Genomic DNA, 16,953 nt, shown 5'->3' with positions numbered 1-16,953 from the left:
ATGTCCTCGAAAAGACTGTGCACACAACGATGTTTTTGTCAGTGTTTAAGGGTTAGGCATGTGCCTTGCTGTGCACGCACAACAATGTTTTTGTCAGAGTTTAAGGGTTAGACGTGTTTTGTGCTGTGCGCATACAACGATGTTTTTGTCAGTGTTTAAGGGTTAGGCATGTGCCTTGCTGTGCGTGCACAACGATGTTTTGTCAGTGTTTAAGGGTTAGGCATGTGCCTTGCTGTGCGTGCACAACGATGTTTTGTCAGTGTTTAAGGGTTAGGCATGTGCCTTGCTGTGCGTGCACAACGATGTTTTTGTCAGTGTTTAAGGGTTAGGCATGTGCCTTGCTGTGCGTGCACAACGATGTTTTGTCAGTGTTTAAGGGTTAGAAGTGTTTTGTGCTGTGTGCATACAACGATGTTTTTGTAAGTGTTTAAGGGTTAGGCATGTGCCTTGCTGTGCACGCACAACAATGTTTTTGTCAGAGTTTAAGGGTTAGACGTGTTTTGTGCTGTGCGCATACAACGATGTTTTTGTAAGCGTTTAAGGGTTAGACGTATGTTGTGCTGTGCACAAACAACGATGTTTTTGTAAGCGTTTAAGGGTGAGACATGTTTTGCTGTGCGTGTACAACGATGTTTTTGTAAGCGTTTAAGGGTTAGACATGTTTTGCTGTGCGTGTACAACGATGTTTTTGTAAGCGTTTAAGGGTTCGACGTGTGTTTTGCTGTGCACAAATAACGATGTTTTTGTAAGCGTTTAAGGGTTAGACATGTTTTGCTGTGCGTGTACAACGATGTTTTTGTAAGCGTTTAAGGGTTAGACATGTTTTGCTGTGCGTGTACAACAATGTTTTTGTCAGTGTTTAAGGGTTAGACGTGTGTTTTGCTGTGCGTATTCAACAATGTTTTTGTCCGCGTTTAAGCGTTCGACGTGTGTTTTGCTGTGCGTGTACAACAATGTTTTTGTAAACGTTTAAGGGTTAGACATGTTTTGCTGTGCGTGTACAACAATGTTTTTGTCAGTGTTTAAGGGTTAGACGTGTGGTTTGCTGTGCGTGTACAACAATGTTTTTGTCAGTGTTTAAGCGTTCGACGTGTGTTTTGCTGTGCGTGTACAACAATGTTTTTGTCTGTGTTTGAGGGTTCGACGTGTGTTTTGCTGTGCGTGTACAACAATGTTTTTGTCAGCGTTTAAGCGTTCGACGTGTGTTTTGCTGTGCGTGTACAACGATGTTTTTGTAAGCGTTTAAGGGTTAGACATGTTTTGCTGTGCGTGTACAACAATGTTTTTGTCTGTGTTTGAGGGTTAGACGTGTGTTTTGCTGTGCGTGTACAACAATGTTTTTGTCTGTGTTTGAGGGTTCGACGTGTGTTTTGCTGTGCGTGTACAACCATGTTTTTGTCAGCGTTTAAGCGTTCGACGTGTGTTTTGCTGTGCGTGTACAACAATGTTTTTGTAAGCGTTTAAGCGTTCGACATGTGTTTTGCTGTGCGTGTTCAACAATGTTTTTGTCAGTGTTTAAGCGTTCGACGTGTGTTTTGCTGTGCGTGTACAACAATGTTTTTGTCTGTGTTTGAGGGTTCGACGTATGTTTTGCTGTGCGTGTTCAACAATGTTTTTGTCAGCGTTTAAGGGTTAGACATGTGTTTTGCTGTGCGTGTACAACAATGTTTTTGTCCGCGTTTAAGGGTTCGACGTGTGTTGACAAGACGCTCGCTAAACGACTTTCGTAAATTCGGTCCGATGTTTTTATTTAAATCGCTTAATTCTTAAACCAGGGCTGGCAGGTACACAAACTCGGCTCCAAGCTGTCTACCCTGGGTTCGAATCCCAACCAAGCTATAAACTGGCATCGTGGTGATTCATGGGCAGTGTGAATCATCATATCCAGGATCGACGTTAAACGGGAATCCCGTCTGCTGGCGTTAGTTGGTAGACATTGAAGACCCCACGCCAAGGTGTCCTTCGCGAAGAGTCGGCGAGCCATCACCGGCATCCTGAATAAAGTACAAATTCCTGTCCGAAATACTTCTGGGAATGCAATGGCAAACCACCAGTAGTAGGCCTACAGTGTGACGATTGTCAAGAAACTGTTTCGGTCGGACGGAGTCTGTCATACAGTATGGGACTGTACCGTACATCAGAATCCTTTAACACGATATAAATAAATATTTAATACAGCATATCCTTGTATTCTTAAACACGATCTATCTTCCTGTGACTTCTTCTTCATTAACCCACCTTTCTTGAGGGGTCGGCCGGGGGAAGCTTGATCTGAGTCTTTCACGAAGCGGTTGGCCAGGCCTGACGTTCGACTAGTCAGGGCAAGGATTTGTAATTTGTTGAGGGTGCCTGCGATAGCTCGCCGAGTCTTCGCGAAGGACACCATGAGGTCTTCAACGTCCACAAACGAACGTCGGCAGACGTGACGTCCGTTTAACGTCCATCTGAGGAATCGTAAACACATTAATGACATTTTATAGCTGCGTCGGGAATCGAACCCAGGCTAGACAGCTCAGAGGCGAGTGTGCGTACCGCTTGGTCATCCTGTCAGGCCACATTCATTGAAACACGACATCATCTTCATTTTTGTGAAACAAGTGAATGTGACGACTGTCCGTGCTTTACCTCTTTGCTCCCAGAGCTCGCTCTTGCCGCCATACTTTCACCCGCAGCTCTCGCACTGGTCGCTAGGCCAGCACGCCCTTCCTAATAAATAAATAAAACCCATTTTTACATAATTTTTGCGTCACGTCGATCAGAAGTGCTTTTGAAACACAACTTGAGACAAAGTCACCTCAGACAACAACAAATAATAATAGTAAATGAACAACTGCCTGGCGTGCTCAGTCGGCAGAGCATGGGACTTCTCATCCCAGGGTCGTGGGTTCGAGCCACCACGTTGGGCGTGTTTACTTTTCTGAGCGAAAAGCGAGATTATGAAATAATTTGTTCACTTGTGTTCAGGTCCAGGGACAGAATTATTTTGATGTGATTATTATTGATTAAAAACAATAAATAAAGAACTGAACGGGGATTTTAATTATAACAATTTTTAAGGTGTTACAGTTAAAAAAGACTGAACGTCTAACATCAGCATAGCCGGGCTTATTTGATACTCCAGTTTAAGAGAATAGCATGACCTGGGTCGGGATACCAGTTTGCAAATGATGTAAGTATTAAAGTTTTTTGAAGAACTCTGAAGTCTGTCACCGTGGAAGTGAAGAGATTGCATTGACGCACTGGTTTATTCTGTGTTTCGAGTCAACAATGAACCAACCATACACCGCTTCAATCCAGAAAATTTGCAGTCACGATAAAGGTATTGCAGTGTTACGATTCTATTTATTATATTATTATCATTATTTTTGTTACGTTTATGGGGGGTAGGCAATGGAATACCTTAGGTCATGCAGGGGTGGATCCAGGAATTTCAAGACAGGGGGGTGCATGAAACTATAGCGCTGGGGGGGGGGAGGGATAGAGTGGTGTCCGGGCACCCCCCCCCCCCCCCCCCCAGGGAATTTAAAAAAATTGATCGTCAGAAACGGCATTTCGTGCGTTCTTTGAAGTTTCTGCAGTTCCGTGTGTTCTTCCCTGGTCCAACAGTTCAGCAGATTCGCACCGACTGCACCCTCATCGTGGATTGAAGGGGGGGGGTGTGCACCCCCTGCACCCCCCCCTGGATCCGCCCCTGCCATGTAGGATTGTATAGGGTAGTGCGCTCCATATGTCTTGTACCCACCTTAATGTACTTAGGTCAGGCCGCATGGCCGGTAAAATTGTATGTTTGTCTCCATGGTGCGGGGTGGAGCGATGCTAATTAGTTGGGGTACGAGGTAACTATCCCTGTATGTAGTTGCCTCTGTGGTTTTCCCTTTGTTCCTTATGACACTTGCCAGACCAGCCTTGCACACTGTACCTACACTAAATAACCCATATAAAGCGACCGGATCAGGACATTCAAACACTACCAATGGCGCCGCCAGCCGAATCATCGCTGGGGATGGCGGGAGGGGCTGCGGGGCCATGCGCCGGAAAGGTGATGATTGGTCAGGGTGATGGACTGCTGTGATGGCGATCGTTGATTGCCACATGCGTGAAGTCATCATCGAACGTTCCAGCACGAGAGACAAAAAGGACATGTTCCGCCATTTTCGCTCCCTTGGGTGGGACATTCACGACAAGCGGACGCATCTCTCTCTCCCTGTTTTCTCAACGGAGACGGCTGTGTGGAACGTGGATGAGTTTCTTTCTCTCTCTCTTGGTTCGTGGCTGGAATTAGGAGCAGTTGCGGATACTCTCTCTTGGTTCCGACATTGATCACAGGCGTACGCATTGTGCTCCATCTCTCTTGGCTCTGGGTTTCATAGCGTGCGGTCGCAGTTACTTTCTTGGTTCTGGCTTTGATCACAAGCAGGCGCATTTTACTCTCCCTGGTTCGTGGCTGGTATTACGTGCGGTCGCAGATACTCTCTCTTTGTTATGGGTTCCTCACTGATCTCCTGGTCTCGGTAAACCTCCGAACCGCGAGAGGAGCCCCGGCAGAAAAATATGTTATTCTCTGTGTTAGAAATCAATAGTGAAGCCACACCAATGATTATAAATGAACAGATATTGTATTAACAATCACACACAAGAATAACGGCACAACAAATGGCAATTAATAGTGCACTCTATATATCTTATCGCTAAAGATGGTACCATTACTAAAGTCATATAACTCACTGCGCTCCCAGCGAGTCAAAAGGACACTCCTCAATGTCTCTGTAACCTTTTCCAAGGCGAAGGTGATTCGCTCCAGCGGTCGCTAGAACGATATCCAGTCGAAGCCCGAATCTCGCTCTCCAGTCGAGACCCGAATCGCGTACAGTTGGCAATGGCGATCGCCCTGCCGAAACTGTACAAAGGCGCCCTCCAGAGGAGCACCTTCACCGCTCACTCAGCAAACCGCAACGTAATTGGAGACAAAGCGGTCGCACACACACATCCCCGACAGACGGAAGGATGTTGGGCTAAAGCTGGCAGAGCAAAACCTTTGTCGGGGTCTGAAGCATGAGGTTCAAAATGGCTGACGGCTCTTACTTGAGTCGATGCGACTAGGCGAGGATTCGTCGAAATCTCAGCGCCCAAACCTGGCTGCGCAGATTTCTCAATTCCAGCGGTAATTCCTATCGCCGGATGTCTTTTCAAGGAACTCAAAATTCGCTCGCGACTTTCGGTAGACCACGCTTGCTACCGAGCCTCGACGTCACGTGTCTTCTCCGACTTTGCTCGCCACGCCTCCTGCTCTTCTCTCCCCTCATCTTCCGGTTCGGTTTCCGGTATAATTTAAAGTTAGCCTTTTTAACTTTATATAACTGTTCATGAATAATAAACCTTTTGAGAATAATAATAGTACATAATTTCAGAAATATGTCAAGTGGGTGAAAACCACAACAACAGAGGTTATGAATCCGTAACACTTCCCCCCCTCAAGAAAGAAAGTTTGAACACAGCTAAACTTTCTTTGCATGCAAACTCTTTAAACAAACAAAAATAAACTCACAACCCAAATCACCAATTCCCGTGAGCTACAATTATATCAACATCTCAAAAAGAAAGCAACAAAATTTCGCACAACCAACAGAGATTTCCAAAGTTAATTCACTCTGGACAAGGCATCAGCAACGACATTGTCCCTGCCCTTTACATGTTCAATTTCCAAGTTGAACTTCTGCAAAGCCAAATTCCATCCCATCAACCTCTAATTTATATATATATATTTTTTTGAATGAAGGTTAAGGGGTTTGATCAAGAATCCAAATTCAAGCAAATCCACAGCACTTTTCCCGGGAGGCCGAGCTGAAAGCCAGGTTCCATGGTGGTTGGGCGGTGAGGCCTGGAAGTATTCACTACATGGACGCCTTTATGAACGTGGCGTTCACGGTTAATCCGTGTAGGAATCTTGGCTCGGCTGCTCCACAGCATTCAGTGCTTCAACTCTTCCGAACTTTCATTAATAATCACGGTTGGACCGCTTGTCACTGTAGTCACATGAATAGCGGTCTCCTTCTCGGCCACTCCTCTGATAATCATTCCTTCGGGAGCTGCCGTAACTCTGGGAGCCGCCATAATAATATCGATTGTGGCCACCACCAAAACTACTAATCCGTTGTCCTCCTCTGTAGCCCCCTCGACACCGATGAAATGCCTTCCCTACTGTTATGGTCCGACCCTCCAACTCCTTGCTATTCAGATCCTTTTCTGCATCTCTGGCATCCTTTGAGTTTTCAAACATGACAAAGCCAAACCCTCTTGACTTTTGTGTCTCCCTGTCTTTTATCAGCAGCACTTCCAAAAGCTGTCCATATTTGCTGAAGACAGACTCCACAACATCTTCTTTTGTTTTGAAGTTCAGTCCACCTACAAAGAGCTTGCCAATATTGCCTCCATCCCTGACTTGCGTGTGCTCACACTTCGTTTCAGGGTACTTCCTCTTCTCTTCAGGGTGCTTCCTACTAGGCTTTTCAACAAACATCGGGTTACCAGAAACTTGACCACCGGCCAAATCATTTCCGACAACAAAAGATACTCCCTCTACAGGAAGAGTGGCTTGTAAACCTACGGTGACCGGTCCTGACACCAAATCAGACTCAAAATGGATGACATGAAGTGGAGCTTTAACACAGCCACCCACCCCCTGTAAACGAACATTAACACCAGTTGCGGTCTTCTCTGACAATGGCAAAATGCCTTCAAGCATCAAAGATTGATGTGCTCCTGTGTCCCTCAACACCCTAACCGGTTTCTGGTTAGTCGAATCTCCATCCAATGACACAAACCCCTCTGAAATAAATGGTTGGTAACCCTTTTGAGGGTGATTTCTCACATTTGCCATGGCATTCGGAGTTTTACTAGTCTGACTCCGCTCCTGATCCTGCCTTTCCATAGCATAACATCGGGACATCAAGTGTCCAGGTTTCCTGCAAAAAGCACAAGTAGGCCCGGAGGAGAAACTCGTGGTTGGTTTTGAGCCCCCCCGGAGGACAAGTCCATCTTGGAACGGTAGACCTCTGATCCCTAAGAGTCGCGGTATCCGATCTGTCCTCATAGTCATCTGTAGGCCGCGCCCCTGAATCTTCGTTCTCCGCACCGGATGTATCATAACTCTCCGTGCGAACTCTAGGCGGGAAGTTAGGTTTATGGAACCTCATCCTGTGTGTTAAGGCATAGTCATATGCCATGGTTGCTGCCTCATACAACTTTGGTACTTTCCTTTCCTCCAGATGTACTTTAATGTACATCCCGACAATGTTTAATGTACATTTGATTGTTCCCATTTGTATTTTCGTTAAAACTGTATTTATTTATGGTGTTGTACGTATATTGTGTCCCGACGAAGATTTTTCGGTGCAAATCTTTCATACCTGTATTGAAAATCGTGTTAATTCGTGTCGTGTCTTGAGGCCTTGTACAGTGTGCACTGTACAACATTGAGGCTTTGTTTTTCTCTCAGTGGTCCATCGTTTGTGATCCAATAACTTTCGTTCTCTGTATTCCCAGTCTTTTCACCCATAGCCTACTTCCTTGTGTAAATTTCAACTCAAAAAAATAAAATAAAATAAACATTTCCTTCTCTGTTCTCATTCGTTTATTTCTTCTTATTCGTTCGTTCGTTCTTCGACCACATGTTTCTCCCCCATTTCCCCAGATAGTTTTCACTCATTAACCTTCAATGTTTACACTTTCCCCTCAAGTTATGTATTCCGTCATATTTTATAACACCTTTTTCTTCTTCTTCTTTAAAAGGCTGCTTTCGACTTGCTCACCAAATCAATTCATCCCAAAAAAAATATCCATCTCCTATAGTGCCTTTTTTCTACATTCCCTAAACTCTCCTGCACTCCATCCTCCATCCAGCGTCCTTAAACGTATTTTTAACTCGAAGGTCACAAGAAACTCATTTTGCAATAAATGTTCGTTTCCCATAAATCGTACACTTTCAAAAATCCAATCTCACCCCTCCCCTCCAAATCTTCCCCATAACCCCTCCCCTCCAAATCTTCCCCATCACCCCTCCCCTCCAAATCTTCCCCATCACCCATCCCTTTCAAATCTCCCCCCTTGCCCCCTCCCTCCTAAACTACCCCCTCACCCCTCCCCGCCAAGACGCCCCCTTGCCCCTCCCCTCCTAGACTCCTGCCTCACCCCTCCCCTCCAAATCTCCCCCATATCCCATCCCTTTCAAATCCCTCCCCTTGTCCCTTCCCTCCCAAACTCCCCCCTCACCCCTCCCCTTCAAATCTCCCCACCCTCATTGCTTCTCAATTTCCCCCCTCTCACTCCCCCTCCTCAAAGCGTCCTCCCCGCTTCTTCCTCCTTCAAACTCTCACCTCCATCTCCCCCAACCTTCTGCCTCGCTCTTCCCCCTCCTCAAATAACACCTCATTGTGGCTCACCCAATCACCATCAAACCTTTTATCCGCCCCATCCTTCCCTTTCTCCGAGCTATTCTGAAATCTCTGACACACCTTCAACAGCTCTCCCTACCTCTTCCACCTCTTCCACATCTTACCCTACCCCTCCTCCCCCCTGTTCTGTATCTGATGCTCCCCCTTCCTCTTCATTAACGGTATGGACCTCAAACATCCGGGGCCTTCGTTCAAACTTAACTGATCTCTCCATACAGGTTGCTTCTGTCAAACCAGACGTGATCTGCTTAACAGAAACTTTCCTCCTTTATGATGTCTCTGATTCCATAGTATCTCTCCCGGGCTACTCCCTCCTCCGGTATGATAGACCTGAGCCTCGTCCTGGAGGCGGGGTTGCTATCTTTATCAAAAACTCTCTTCCTCACTCGCCCTGCACAGCACTCTCTCCACCTCACCCCCAGGAATACCTCTGGCTACGGCTTCCCCTTCGCTCCCACCTCTTGTTCATATGTGTGTTGTACCGTCCACCAAACAGTGATGACTCCATCTACATCTCGCTGTCTGATGATATGGACCAACTTCTATCTACTCATCCCAACTCTCTCTTCCTCATATGTGGTGATTTCAACTGTCATCATGCCAGTTGGCTGGGTGTGGGTACCTCTCTCACCAGCCATGGCTCCTCAGCAAAGGACTTCTGCGACTCACTGGGACTGACACAATCTGTCAATTTCCCGACCCGGATCTCAGTCAACGGAACATCTTCTCTTCTGGACTTGGTTATGACTAACTTCCCTGAAAATGTCTGCTGCTCTTCTTCTGCTCCGATCGGATCATCTGATCATGTCCTTGTTAAAGTGGACATCTCTCTGACCATCCTCAGGGAGCCTGCTCAGCGTCGACGAGTCTGGCATTTCACTCAGGCCAACTGGCACGGTCTTCAAGCAGCCATCAATCATCTGGACTGGTCTCCCATCTCTACCACCTCTGACATCAACTCATCCTGGGAATTCTTCCAAAGTAAATTGCTCTCTCTCATGCACAGATTTATCCAATCTCGTCTTCAGTTGTCATACCCTTCCTCCCGTCCATGGTACACGGAATCCTGTGGTGAGGCTGTTGCCCAGAAACAACTTGCCTTCGTCTCCTGGAAAGCAAATCCAATGGAAGGAAATCTCATTTCCTTTCACAAAGCCCGAAACAAGTGTGTGTCCACCCTCAGGAGAGCCAGGAAACAATATCTCTCCGTTCTCAAGACCGAACTCTCTTATCTGTCTCCCTCTTCCAAATCCTTGTGGCGTCTGGTCAAATCCGTTTCTGGTGTTTGTTCCCCCTCCATCCCCTCCCTTACCTCAAATGGCTACACAGCTGACTCCGCACGTGAAAAAGCTGAATGCCTCAACTCTGTGTTTGCCTCTAAATCTTGTGTCCCAAACCCATCCCTCTCTGTACCTACCATACCCAGTCGTACCCTGCTGCTCCTGGACTCCGTGTCCTTTCCTCCTGACAAGGTGGAAAAGTTTCTGTCAACCCTCGACTCTGATTCTGCAACTGGACCCGACGGCATCAGCCCACGGGTCCTAAAATCCTGCTCTGCTGCTCTATCTCACCCTCTCTCTGTTCTCTTCACCCTCTCTTTTGCTCAAGGTCAACTGCCATCTGCTTGGAAATCAGCCAACATCACCGCTTTGCACAAAAAAGGTGCAAAAACAGATCCTAGCAACTACAAACCAATCAGCCTTCTCCCAATTATCAGCAAAGTCATGGAATCCATCATTGCTTCGGATATGAAATCTTTCCTCTTCTCCAATGGCTTGATCTCTGATCATCAATTTGGTTTCAGACCAGGTCACTCTACTCTGGACATGCTGCTTCTGCTGTCTCAACAATGGATGGAGGTCCTCAATGCCAAACAGGAAATTAGAGCTGTCTCCCTCGACATATCACGTGCCTTCGACACGGTCTGGCACCCCGCTCTGCTCACCAAACTCTCCTCCTTTGGTATCCATGGAAATCTCCACGCATGGCTGGCGGACTTCCTCTCTAGTCGTCGTCAACGTGTGGCCCTGAATGGGTTTCTCTCATCTCCTCTTCCTGTTCAGGCTGGAGTTCCCCAAGGCAGTGTTCTGGGCCCCGTGCTTTTTCTGGTCTTCATCAATGATCTCTCTGACTCTCTCGAAAATCCTCTCTATCTCTTTGCTGATGACTCCACTCTCTGCCGCTCCATTCCTCTTCCCTCAGATCGGCAGTCTGCTGCCTCCTCACTCTCTGAAGACCTGGACAAAATCACAGACTGGTCAAACAAGTGGAACATGTCTTTCAATCCTGACAAATCTCACACTCTTACTATGTCTCTCCGAAAAGATCGACTGGACAACCCTCCCATCTACTTTCTCAACAATCCTCTCCAAGAAGTTCTGTCGCTCAAGATTTTGGGTCTCACTATCTGCCATGATCTTTCTTGGGAAAACCACATTTCCAAGCTGGCCTCCAAAGCCAGTCGCCGACTGGGCATCCTCCGTCGTGCGAAGTCCTTCCTCGGCACACCTGAGCTCCTCACCACATACAAGGCTTTCATCCGCAGCTCAATGGAATACTGTTCTCCCCTATGGGCCGGTGCTCCTGCCTCACACCTAGCCCGGCTTCACGCTGTTGAAACCAAAGCTTTCAGAATTATTGGAATCTCCCGCGATGAAGCTATCTCTGAGGGCCTTTCACTCACTCACCGCAGGCAGGTAGGTGGTCTTTCTGTCTTCTACCGACTCCTCTCCGGCCTTGCACCCCCAGCTCTCTCTGTGCTCTGTCCCCCAAATATTCCTACAGGTCGCACAAGATCTGCCAGCAACCCTCTGATGGTTAAACTGCCGAAATCTCGGCTCTCTGCTCACCTTCACTCTTTCATTCCTCTTTTCTCCCGCCTCTGGAACAAACTCCCTCACTCCCTTCAATCCCACTCCTCCCTCCAGGTCTTTAAAACAGCTGTTCACCACCATCTCTTATCTTCCCCCATCCAAAACCTTGATCTTTTCTACCCCCGCTAATTCACCCCAGATCCACCTTGTTTGAAATTCCAACTTCTTTCCTGGAAGTCCTGGCAGTGTCCATATGTTTTATACCTCTCCCACCGCCCCCTTCCCATGCCCCCCCCCCCAAAGCCCTCACCCTCTCTCAGATCTCTCGATGTCTCCATGTCTCTCGGTCCCTGCTCTCAAATGTTGTGTTTGTGTCCTTCCCCCTCTCTCCCCATCTTGTCTACCGCTCCCGATGTTATATGTTTTATGTGTCGGTTTGTCTTTCTGTGTGATTAATGTTCGCTCTTTCACGAGCCTCGATATTGTATACAAAAACAAAAAAGAAAAAAAAAAAATCATGGACGCACTGTTGGAATTCCTCCACCAGGATCAATTGTCACAATAGTTCGAAGTCTTTCCCAACCCCTTTTGAATCACACCACCGATCAAACATGGTTTCTTTCATTCTGGCAAACTCCACATGGGTCTCACTCTCCCTCTTCCTGGCGTTCCGGAATTTTTGCCGGTAAGCTTCAGGGACCAATTCATAGGCTTTGAGAATGGTTTTCTTCACTATCCCATAATCTGCACATTGGCCAATCGGTAAAGCCGAATAAATATCTTGAGCTTTACCCACCAGAACACTTTGCACTAACATGGTCCAGGACTCCTCCGGCCATTTTAGCATTCGAGCCACTTTCTCAAAGTGTAAAAAAAACTTGGCTACCTCCTTTTCATTGAAGAGTGGAACCAGCCTAACATGACTGCCAACATCCCAGGTGTTCTGACTCGGTGTCGAACCAGTCAGCATGGATGGTACCTCTCCCCGTTCCTTCATTAAATCCAGCTCCTTGAGTTTAATTTACTGGTGAAGTGCCTCGTCCCGTTCCCTTAACTCCCTTTCGGCTTTTCTCTCCTCTGCTTTTTTCTCTTCGAACCTTTCCTCGAGTTCTCTTGCAGCTCTCCTTTCCTCTGTTTTTTTTCTCTTCTAACCTTTCCTCGAGTTCTCTTGCAGCTATCCTTTCCTCTGCTTTTTTCTCTTCTAACCACCTGGAGTTCTCTTTCCTTTGCTTTTAACCTTTCCTGGCTCTGCACTTGCATCTCCATTTTTTGGAGCTCCACATTTTCTTGTTCTTCTGGTACCCAATCCAAGGCTCCCTCTTTCCATGTTCCTAGTTCCACCATAGATTCTATCACCACTGTCTGCATCTCTGTTTTCTTCATTTTAGCTCGGACCTCCAAGCTAAAATGTTTGGCCAATATCAAGAGTTCCGATTTTAGTAACGCTCGGAACTGTGCCTCACTAGGGGTCGCTGCAAACTTCTCTGCATCAAACTCCATGGTGACTATCCGTTAGCACCTGTTAACCTTCACACAAGAAATTTCAAAAAAAAAAATTCGTTTTTAAAAAAATTTGGGACTGTTGGAAAATATTCCAAAATTGGAAAATTTGGGAATGCTAGGGAATTCTTTCCCGGACGAAATTTAAGGAATTTAATCCACCGTCCGATTTTTAGGGAATTCAATCATCAAAGCCGAGCCCCCAGTTTTTCCACAGTTCAAACCCCCAATTTCAATCTGGATCAATCCCAAATGGATGTTTTTTGGGGAATTGGATCCCGGACGAAGACCCAATTTCGAGCCCACCAGTCAATTGGATGAACCCCCAATTTCTGTTTTGGGTTCCTCACTGATCTCCTGGTCTCGGTAAACCTCCGAACCCCGAGAGGAGCCCCGACAGAAAAATATGTTATTCTCTGTGTTAGAAATCAATAGTGAAGCCACATCAATGATTATTATAAATGAACAGATATTGTATTAACAATCACACACAAGAACAATGGTACAACAAATGGCAATTAATAGTGCACTCTATATACCTTATCGCTGAGGATGGTACCATCATTAAAGTCATATAACTCACTGCGCTCCCAGCGAGTGAAAAGGACACTCCTCAATGTCTCTGTAACCTTTTCCAAGGTGAAGGTGATTCGCTCCAGCGGTCGCTAGAACGATATCCAGTCGAAGTCCGAATCTCGCTCTCGAGTCGAGACCCGAATCGCGTACAGTTGGCAATGGCGATCGCCCCGCCGAAACTGTACAAAGGCGCCCTCCAGAGGAGCACCTACCGCTCACTCAGCAAACCGCAACGTAATTGGAGACAAAGCGGTTGCACACACACATCCCCGACAGACGGTAGGATGTTGGGCTAAAGCTGGTGAAGCAAAACCTTTGTAGGGGTCCGAAGCGTGAGGTTCAAAATGGCTGATGGCTCTTACTTGAGTCGATGCGACTAGGCGAGAATTCGTCGAAATCTCAGCGCCCAAACCTGGCTATGCAGATTTCTCAAATCCAGCGGTAATTCCTATCGCCGGATGTCCTTTCAATTAAGTCAAAATTCCCTCGCGACTTTCGGTAGACCACGCTCGCTACCGAGCCTCAACGTCCCGCATCTTCTCCGACTTTGCTCGCCACGCCTCCTGCTCTTCTCTCCCCTCATCTTCCGGTTTGGTTTTCGGTATAATTTAAAGTTAGCCTTTTTAACTTTAGATAACTGTTCATGAATAATAAACCTTTTGAGAATAATAATAGTACATAATATCAGAAATATGTCAAGTGGGTGAAAACCACAACAACGGAAGTTATGAATCCGTAACACTTCCCCTGCTCAAGAAAGAAAGTTTGAACAGAGTGAAAACTTTTTTTGCATGCAAACTCTTTAAAGAAACAAAAATAAACTCACAACCCAAAGCACCAATTCCCGTGAGCAACAATTATCAACATCTCAAAAAGAAATTAACAAAATTTCACACAACCCACAGAGATTTCCAAAGTTAATTCACTCTGGACAAAGCATCAGCAACGACATTGTCCCTGCCCTTTACATGTTCAATTTTCAAGTTGAACCTCTGCAAAGCCAAATTCCATCCCATCATACTCTAATTTATATATACTAGGACGTGCCCGTACGTACGTGCTTGCCCGTACGTGCTTGCCCGTACGTGCGTGCAAAAAAACATGCGTGCAAACAACAACAACAAAAAACAACTTTGAAACCACGTGGCAGTAACGACCACAGAACCCCCCCCCCCCTCTATTTACATGAAATGGTTTGGTCCATTCGCAAAGCCAGTAACGACCACAGAACCCCCCCCCCCCTCTATTTACATGAAATGGTTTGGTCCATTCGTAAAGCCAAAGCGAACGGCGAACGGCTAAATCGCCATAGCTCGGTAACTACTTGTCCGATTAATATGAAACCTTGAAAAGGCACATCCTCGAGTCCCCAGCAATATACCTGGCAAGTTTCAAGTATATCGGACCGGTAGTTGTCGAGAAACAGCGGTCACAGACAAACACACAGACACACAGACACACAGAGATTACTGGAATTATAGATAGACTAGGACGTGCCCGTACGTACGTGCTTGCCCGTACGTGCTTGCCCGTACATGCGTGCAAAAAAAAAGCTTTGAAACCACGTGGCAGTAACGACCACAGAACCCCCCCCCCTCTATTTACATGAAATGGTTTGGTCCATTCACAAAGCCAGTAACGACCACAGAACCCCCCCCCCCCCCTCTATTTACATGAAATGGTTTGGTCTAATTGCTACTGCAAAGCGAACGGCGAACGGCTAAATTGCCATAGCTCGGGAACTACTTGTCCGATTAATATGAAACCTTGAAAAGGCACATCCTCAGGTCCCCAGCAATATACCTGGCAAGTTTCAAGTATATCGGACCGGTAGTTGTCGAGAAACAGCGGTCACAGACAAACACACAGACACACAGACACACAGAGATTACAGGAATTATAGATAGATGATATATATTTTTTCAATGAAGGTTAAGGGGTTTGATCAAGAATCCAAATTCAAGCAAATCTACAGCACTTTTCCTGGGAGGCCGAGCTGAAGGCCAGGTTCCATAGGAGTTGGGTGGTGAGGCCTGGAAGTATTCACTACATGGACACCTTTATGAACGTGGAGTTCACGGTTAGTCCGTGCAGGAAAGTTCACTACATGGACGCCTTTCGGAACATGGCATTCACGGTTAATCCGTGAAGGAATCATGGCTCGGCTGCTCCGCAGCATTCAGTGCTTCAACTCTTCCGAACTTTCATTAATAATCACGGTTGGGCCGCTTGTCACTGTAGTCATATGAATAGCGGTCTCCTTCTCGGCCACTCCTCTGATAATCATTCCTTCGGGAGCTGCCGTAACTCTGGGAGCCTCCATAATAATATCGATTGCGGCCACCACCAAAACTACTACTCCGTTGTCCTCCTCTGTAGCCCCCTCGACACCGATGAAATGCCTTCCCTACCGTTATGGTCCGACCCTTGAACTCCTTGCCATTCAGATCCTTTTCTGCATCTCTGGCATCCTTTGAGTTTTCAAACATGACAAAGCCAAACCCTCTTGACTTTTGTGTCTCCCTGTCTTTTATCAGCAGCACTTCCAAAAGCGGTCCATATTTGCTGAAGACAGACTCCACAACATCTTCTTTTGTTTTGAAGTTCAGTCCACCTACAAAGAGCTTGCCAATATTGCCTCCATCCCTGACTTGCGTGTGCTGACATTTAGTTTCAGGGTACTTCCTCTTCTCTTCAGGGCGCTTCCTACTAGGCTTTTCAACAAACATCGGGTTACCAAAAACTTGACCACTGGCCAAATCATTTCCGATAACAAAAGATACTCCCTCTGCAGGAAGAGTGGCTTGTAAACCTACGGTGACCGGTCCTGAAACCAAATCAGACTCTAAATGGATGACATGAAGTGGAGCTTTAACACAGCCACCAACCCCCTGTAAACGAACACTAACACCAGTTTCCGTCTTCTCTGACAATGGCAAAATGCCTTCAAGCATCAAAGATTGATGTGCTCCTGTGTTCCTCAAGACCCTAACCGGTTTCTGGTTAGTCGAGTCTCCATCCAATGACACAAACTCCTCTGAAATAAATGGTTGGTAACCCTTTTGAGGGCGATTTCTCACATTTGCCTTGGCATTCAGAGTTGTACTAGTCTGACTCCGCTGCTGATCCTGCCTTTCCATAGCATAACATCGGGACATCAAGTGTCCAGGTTTCCTGCAAAAAGTGCAAGTAGGCCCGGAGGAGAAACTCATGGTTGGTTTCGAGCCCCCCGGAGGATAAGTCCGTCTTGGAACTGTTGACCTCTGATCCTTAAGAGTCACAGTATCCGATCTGTCCTCATAGTCATCTCGAGGCCGCCCCCCTGAATCTTCGTTCTCCGCACCGGATGTATCATAACTCTCTGTGCGAACCCTAGGTGGAAAGTTAGGTTTATGGACCCTCATCCTGTGTGTTAAGGCACAGTCATCTGCCATGGTTTCTGCCTCATACAACTTTGGTACTTTCCTTTCCTCCAGATGTACTTTAATGTCCTCGTGGATGTACTGTTGGAATTCCTCCACCAGGATCAATTGTCGCAATAGTTCGAAGTCTTTCCCAACCCCTTTTGAATCACACCACCTATCAAACATGGTTTCCTTGAATCTGGCAAACTC

The sequence above is a fragment of the Myxine glutinosa genome, unplaced genomic scaffold (assembly GCF_964187855.1).
Source record: "Myxine glutinosa unplaced genomic scaffold, kmMyxGlut1.1 SCAFFOLD_129, whole genome shotgun sequence".
Classification (NCBI taxonomy): Eukaryota; Metazoa; Chordata; class Myxini; order Myxiniformes; family Myxinidae; genus Myxine; species Myxine glutinosa.
The sequence above is the reverse complement of the archived record's forward strand: the minus strand, read 5'-3'. Positions refer to the sequence as shown.